Genomic DNA, 6,789 nt, shown 5'->3' on the forward strand with positions numbered 1-6,789 from the left:
TCACAGATACTTGTGTATATAAAAAACAAACAAAAACTTTTTAATGTAGACGAGCTGATTTGATGCTGAAATTTACTTAATTAAAAAGTTTTTTTGTTTTTTTTTGCTGTCTAATATATGCCATTTTTAAGCCATGTTGGACAAAATAATTTGTCAGAAACATACTCAAATAAAGTAACTATATCTTGATTAGGGGAGGAGGAGTGTGCATGACTTCCCCTCCAGTATTTTTATTTTTTTTACATCCCTGTTGCTGGCATAAGTCTCCTCATTTCCGCATTCCCGAATCCTCCCAGATGGGGATCACGTTTAGAGTCGGGCTGATGCAACGGTTTCCACTTTTTAAAATCTACACTCGACCCACGGCCGACCAGAGGAAGAAAGGACTTTTTTTTCAAGCTGGGCTACAAGTCAGGTCAGTCGATATGTTGAAGGACGACTAGTTTGTAAAAAAAAAAAAAAAAAGTGGTCCGCATTCGCGTTGCTCGTTTGAAGGCTGCCATTATTACGGTAGTAGCCTAATTTCACTGGTGGTTAATAGCAACACAAACATCTCGTTGTGTTTTAACACCCAAACATGACATTCTTAAGACGATGTGTGTTGGCCCCTTGCACTGATTTTTAAACGCACAGTGTCGACATTGCAACATTTGATTGGTGCTGCTTTCCTCTTACGAAAACACAAAGAAAGTTGCGTAAAAGCATGAAAACCCGCACTCAAGGGGGGGGAAAAAGAAAGAAAAACGAAAACTTCCGCTTTGCTATCAACTCGTCCAGTAAGGACTTGCTCCATGCAGTCAGTGGTCCACTTTCGATCCGCGTGAGAGCATCACTGCATTGTCAGCATTTTCAGATTTACCAAATTAACGTCAGGGTAAATTCAAGTACGACTACATTTACTAGTAATACTACATTTTGGGGGTTTGTTGTGTCTTCTTAGCAAAGATAGAGACTTAAGTCATTGTGGCTTGGTTGACTGTTTTGATGACTTGACTTCGAGTCATGACTCATGATCCGTGGAGAAGTGGTTATATTCTCAATTTTCACCATTTTTTGAAGTAGTCCAGAAAAACGTCCTCTTTTAGAAACGGTGATTATGTAAGAATTAAAAATCCATCATTTGTACTTGCTCACAATAATAAAATCATTGTGTCCTGTTAAGAACCGTTTTTGTAACACAAGCAGCCTGAAATAATGTAAAATGTATTTATCATGAGGCAAACATAAATATATGTCATAAAACAAGTTATACGCTGAATGGACAATGAACAAAATAATGAAAAACAATCTGGTTAGACTTCAGTATGTTTTGTGCTGAATCTTAAAACTATTTGTCCCCATTCTTGTGTTTTAACTTACCGGTACTTAAAAATCAAGTACCAGCCTAGCTACTATAAAACTTAGCTAGAGCATTCCTGTGTAACCAGCAGCGTCAGGTATCCCATGTACGAGTGCAAATCAGTTCACCTGAGCTAAATTTCTGGTTCGTCAATGGCTCGGTCGGGGGAGCATTTGAAGGATTGTTTTCCTCTGCATGACCCGCCCTACTCTGCCTCTGATTGGCTCATCAGTCTTCATGACAAAGGTTAGCCAATCTAATCAGCGTACCAGCCAATTAGATGCAGAGGAGGGTAGGCCATGGCTGAACGGTGTGCATGAGGGGGAATTTAGAAGTGGGTATACTCAATACTGACTGAAAAAGAAGTGGGTATACTCCGTATACCCGCATATACCCTGGACTACACCACTGGTCATGATGACTTGACAGACTTGTGTTCATTTTCTATATTCAGTTCAAAAATAAATCATATTTGCAAATGCAGCAACTTGTAAAAAGAAAATGACTTATTGAGTTGAGTTTTATAGTTTTTATATAACAAGACACTCAGCCTGGCCTTGAGATAGGTCAAAAGTTTACTCAAAGATGCCATACATTATAACTACATGGGTAGAAAATAAAGCAAAAATATAACTCAAACAACTTTTCAAGTCTTGCATGACAAATGAATAGATAATGACATACTGTCCTAAGTCCAATCTTTTTTGCCGCAATCTACCTCTTTTTTAAATTTTATTTATATATATGGGGTGGGGGATCAAACCAGCACTGCTGCAACCACGCATCCAGTTACTAAGAGGAGATTACCTACATTTTTATTTTACCCCCCCCCCCCCTCCTCCAAAAAAACAACATCAACAAAACAATTAAATGTATTAATAATAATAACATGCCTTCTATATGTACTGCAATGAGAATCTGACATTTTTATTAATTTAGCTGTTTAACTTGGTTAGCAACATTCTGTAAAAACTACTTAAATAATTGTTGTACAATTTTGGAGTGGTGATAACAATTCGTCCATTCATCAATTTTCTATTGTGCTTGTCTTTATCAAGGTCGCAGGTGAATTGGACACAACATTGTAGTTCATTTAAAGAGAGTTAATTTGCTGAAATTATTTGTTGTTGTTTTTTTTAAATTGATTTGAAGTTACAAAAAATGTAGCTAACAAGCTATTTCTCCCTGTTTTTGACATGCAGAGGTCACCTATTTCAGAGCCGCTGACCTTGGATGCTCTTTCTTGAGGGCATTATGTGGTTTTGGGAATTTCCTGTGCCTTTGCCAGGTTATTGTGCTCATACGTAACCTTTTCCCATTGTTTATGGATATATTGAAATATCCGCTTTCAGCACAAATAAGTCTGCCGGTAAATGGTGCGCAAACATGCTACTGCAAGTGTCACCTGCCTTCTTCTGTTTTTACATCACATTACAAAACCCATTTTAAAAGGATGCAGCAGACTAATTTGGACTGCCATGTTGCTTCGCCCGCCCCCGACATGAAATCCAGAAAATAGGTTAATAGGAATTTCTTGGTTGAAGCCGTCTTGAGTTCTTCCTTGGAATCAAGCATAATTTGTTGACAAGGTCATTTGTTGAGTTATTGACATAACGTCTTGGAATTTGCAAATTGCATTTGTTCCAGGAAAAAAATCATCAAAGTGACTAACTCAATAAATAGAATGAGGCAACATCTGAGCCTTGTCTGCCATTTTGTATCTCCCCAGCTGCGGTTACGGCCGAGGGTGATACCATGCCAGGACAAATTCCGGATCCCTCGGTGACGGCGGGTTCCCTGCCCAGTCTGGGCCCTCTGGCTGGCATCTCGGCCACCATGCTGACCGACACGCTCAAGTTTGGTGAGCTCCATGAGTTCAAGATGATGCTGTCGCCCCTGCACTTCATGAGCAGCCTGGGAAAAAGGCCTCTTGTCATCAAAACGGAGGTACCGTGTGTCCGAGAGAAAATAAATATTGCTGCCTCGTGTGTTTTTAGGTGGGTTTTGTCTTTAAGACTACTACTACGACGATGATGAAACAACAAATAACATTAACCCTGGAGAACCCAAGAACCCTTTTCTTCTTTGGAAAATTATGAATTATACATTAAATGACTGCTATAAATTCACTGAACGCCAAAATATGTTTTTTAAATTTTAACCCTTGTTTTCTGAACTAGCTCAGAGTTGCTAATTTATCAATATATATATATATAAAACATACTCCTAGGCATTCTGCAACATGATATGAAATAGATTAACAAAAAAACCCACAATTTTACCATCTGATGGTTTGCTGAGAAGATGGTTTTGTTTGGATTGATTTCCAGCTCAACAAAACAGCATGTTGCCAGCCATCTTGTCACCACCACTCTGGCTCATGTAAGTGCAATATTCATCCTAGATGGCCCCATGCAGGGGTCAGAAGTGGCACTCTGGACTTTTAAAGTTAAATTTGTAAAAAAAGAAGGTCTTTGTTATTTGAGTAGCAAAATTTATAGGGGCCAAATTTGACCCCGTGGGTTCTCCAGGGTTGGATGTAAGTCTAACTACTTTTGAAAAAAATACTGCAAGGCATGCTAGGAAGTTCGGTGTGAAGTCTAATATATGATATACATAAAAAATACTACAGTATGTTATTATGTAGGAAGACCCAAGCATGACACTTTTGATTCTAATTTTCATTTGTGAAATGCAGAATATGGTGTTCTATTTGCTTCCTTAACTATTAGGCTTTGCTGCTGTTGTATTTTTATTTCAAAGAAAAAATCAGGTCCACTCATGTGCGTGCATGCATGCCACCTGTATGAATACTAATAATTGTGCAGTATGCCTTACTTGTAAGACTTACCACACAAATGAAGTATATTTGGATTTCAATATCAGAATATTGTCGAAATTTTAATTTTGTTATGACTTTGTTTTGGATTTGTTCATGTGCTCATTGTGTTTTGATGTTGATGTTGTTAAGTTGCTTAAGTAGTTACTATGTGCCTTATGATAATAATGTATGACAGTGATGTATATTCCTTTATTCTGTTTTATAGAATTGTGCATTGCCCTAGCGAGTTACTAAATAATACTTTTGTCAATACGTTGAAGTTCTTCAGGCGAGATTCTCTATTCGCAAAACAACATATCACATCCACCTGGTGGTCATTCTTGCTGTTCAATATAATTCAGGAGTTAGGCGAAATATCAAGTGATTTTTTTTGGGGGGGCCATCTTTGTACAATAAAATAAAATAAAAAATCTTGTAATATATAAAGTTAAACTTTCACTGTCACTTCCATCATGATATCTGCAACAGTGGTATGGGAACGATTGCTCAGGACATGTCGAGAGAGATTCTTAAAAACAATTTGATTTTGATTATTAATTTTACCCATTATTGAGTTGGGGAAATTTATTCCAATGCCAAAATCCCACTAACAAATATTTTGGACAAATTGTATTTTCTGTGCTTTTAGGGGTGTTCAGCTTGATAGGACTCCATTTTTTGCAAGGCTATTGAACCGTAATGTTATTTCAATATGTACTTAAAGAATTAAAATGGTTGTCCCTAACATTTATGCATACCTTTTGCTCTTTTTAGAGAGGTGGTGAGGATGACAGAAGGAAACGAAGGCGAGAGAAAAACAAGGTGGCTGCAGCACGATGCCGAAACAAGAAGAAAGAGAGGACGGATTATCTACAAAAAGTGGGATCTTTTTTTTTTTCAATCTTTTTAAATCTTTATCCTGATCTTACTCAGTAGGGCACAGGTGTACTTCTGGAATGGAATTGGGAAACTACATAGGCTATGAGCACTCCCTAACACCCTCCCTTTCGTCCTCCCGCAGGAGTCGGAAAGATTAGCGACGTTAAACTCGGACCTGAAAACCCAGATTGAGGAGCTGAAACTTGAACGCCAGCAGCTGATCCACATGCTTAACCGCCATCGTCCCACCTGCATCGTCCGGACGGACAGTGTCCAGACGCCCGAGAGCGAGGAGAAGCTGCTGCTGCTGCAGCAGTTGGAGGCCGAGTGAAGTTGCACTGATGTCTTGCACTAATACGAGAGAACAACAAGCACTTGGCGTTGAGCTGTAAAATGGGGGCGCGGGTGGGGGGGGGAGAAAAGCAGCTGAGTCCTCAGGATGTTGCGCCACGGGGTGTGAACTGGACACTGGCGTCGCACTTAAAACAGACTTTATTTTATATTGTTTAAGCTCTCTCCTCTGTGACTTGATGTTACGTCGCCAAGCAAATACAAACAGCAACTTTTTATACGTTAGAGCTGAGAAAAATATTGTAATTGTCAAAAATACAATCACAGAAATGGCTTGTGAAAGTCTGCCACCTAGTGGCTGTCAGCAGCATAGGTGATGATAGTCTGATTAGACATTTATGCTGCATTCCAGACTTTTGGCAAGTAGGACATTAATTACCCCATGCATAGTTTGCGAGGTCCAGCCACAATAAGCATATTTGTTATTTAACAGATATATTTTACGTTCCCCCCTCTCAATTTAAATCTTATGAGTTTTCTCCAGCTATTCCGGCTTGCTCCCACATTCCAAAAAGACGCATTTTAGGTTCCTTAAAAACTAAATTGCATTTGTGTGAATGGCTCACACGACAGACTATGCTTAGGTCAGGATCAGCAGTATAGAAAATAGATAAATGAATGAATAATATATCTACCCCGTGGTTTTGTTTAATGCCATACATTTAGTTGCTTTTCTTGTCCGTCATTTTCTTCCATATTTTGACGCAGGCGTCGGTTCATGTATTTTACGTATCAAATATACAGTACATATGTACTGTTTACATTGTATGTTACTTAGACTAGGGTTTTTACCAACATTTATAATTTTGTATTTTTTTACAATGTGTAAGCAAAATGCAATGTGTACCGTACCTCTTTAAAAATACTTTTTATTTTTTTTATTAACATTTATTCAGCTTTGTAAATGTGTTGAGATGCTTGTGGTAAACACAGCCATCTAGTGGCCGGATAGAGAAAGACCCAATTAAAATGACTGATATTGTTGCACATGAGTTTAAAAAAAGTGCCATCATCATGTAATTAAAAACAAAAGTTTACTAAAGACAAGAATGCAATGTAATTTTAGAATAGTACCTTTATCAACAAATTAGGGGTGGGCAAATTTGGGTGCCAAACTGTCAAGTTAAATTTTTAAGTAGACATATGGGCCGGTTCTTTGTTAAGGAGGTTAAAATTACATCTTAGATATGTAATATTTTATAATTTTACATGTATTTTGCTCTTGTGATCTAGCTGATTACCGTAATTGAAAAAATTCAAACAATAAATAAATACCTGGGCATATTTTATGTGTAAAATCGTTTATTTTACCAAATGTTTTAAAAATGTATCTACAATGAATAAATTACTTTAGATTAACCACAATTTGGTCGAGGAAAAATGGCAGCAAACATTACAG

General features: G+C 37.7%; 1 pseudogene across 1 annotated transcript; it reads left to right on the forward strand.

Annotated features, from left to right (window-relative positions):
* Positions 1-287: 287 nt before the first annotated feature.
* Positions 288-6,674, forward strand: LOC144043227 (jun dimerization protein 2-like; annotated as a pseudogene). The gene is made up of 4 exons (XR_013291068.1): positions 288-415; positions 3,069-3,286; positions 4,935-5,039; positions 5,182-6,674. The product of XR_013291068.1 is annotated as a jun dimerization protein 2-like (transcript).
* Positions 6,675-6,789: the final 115 nt, after the last annotated feature.

The sequence above is a fragment of the Vanacampus margaritifer genome, chromosome 1, assembly GCF_051991255.1.
Source record: "Vanacampus margaritifer isolate UIUO_Vmar chromosome 1, RoL_Vmar_1.0, whole genome shotgun sequence".
NCBI classification, from domain to species: Eukaryota; Metazoa; Chordata; class Actinopteri; order Syngnathiformes; family Syngnathidae; genus Vanacampus; species Vanacampus margaritifer.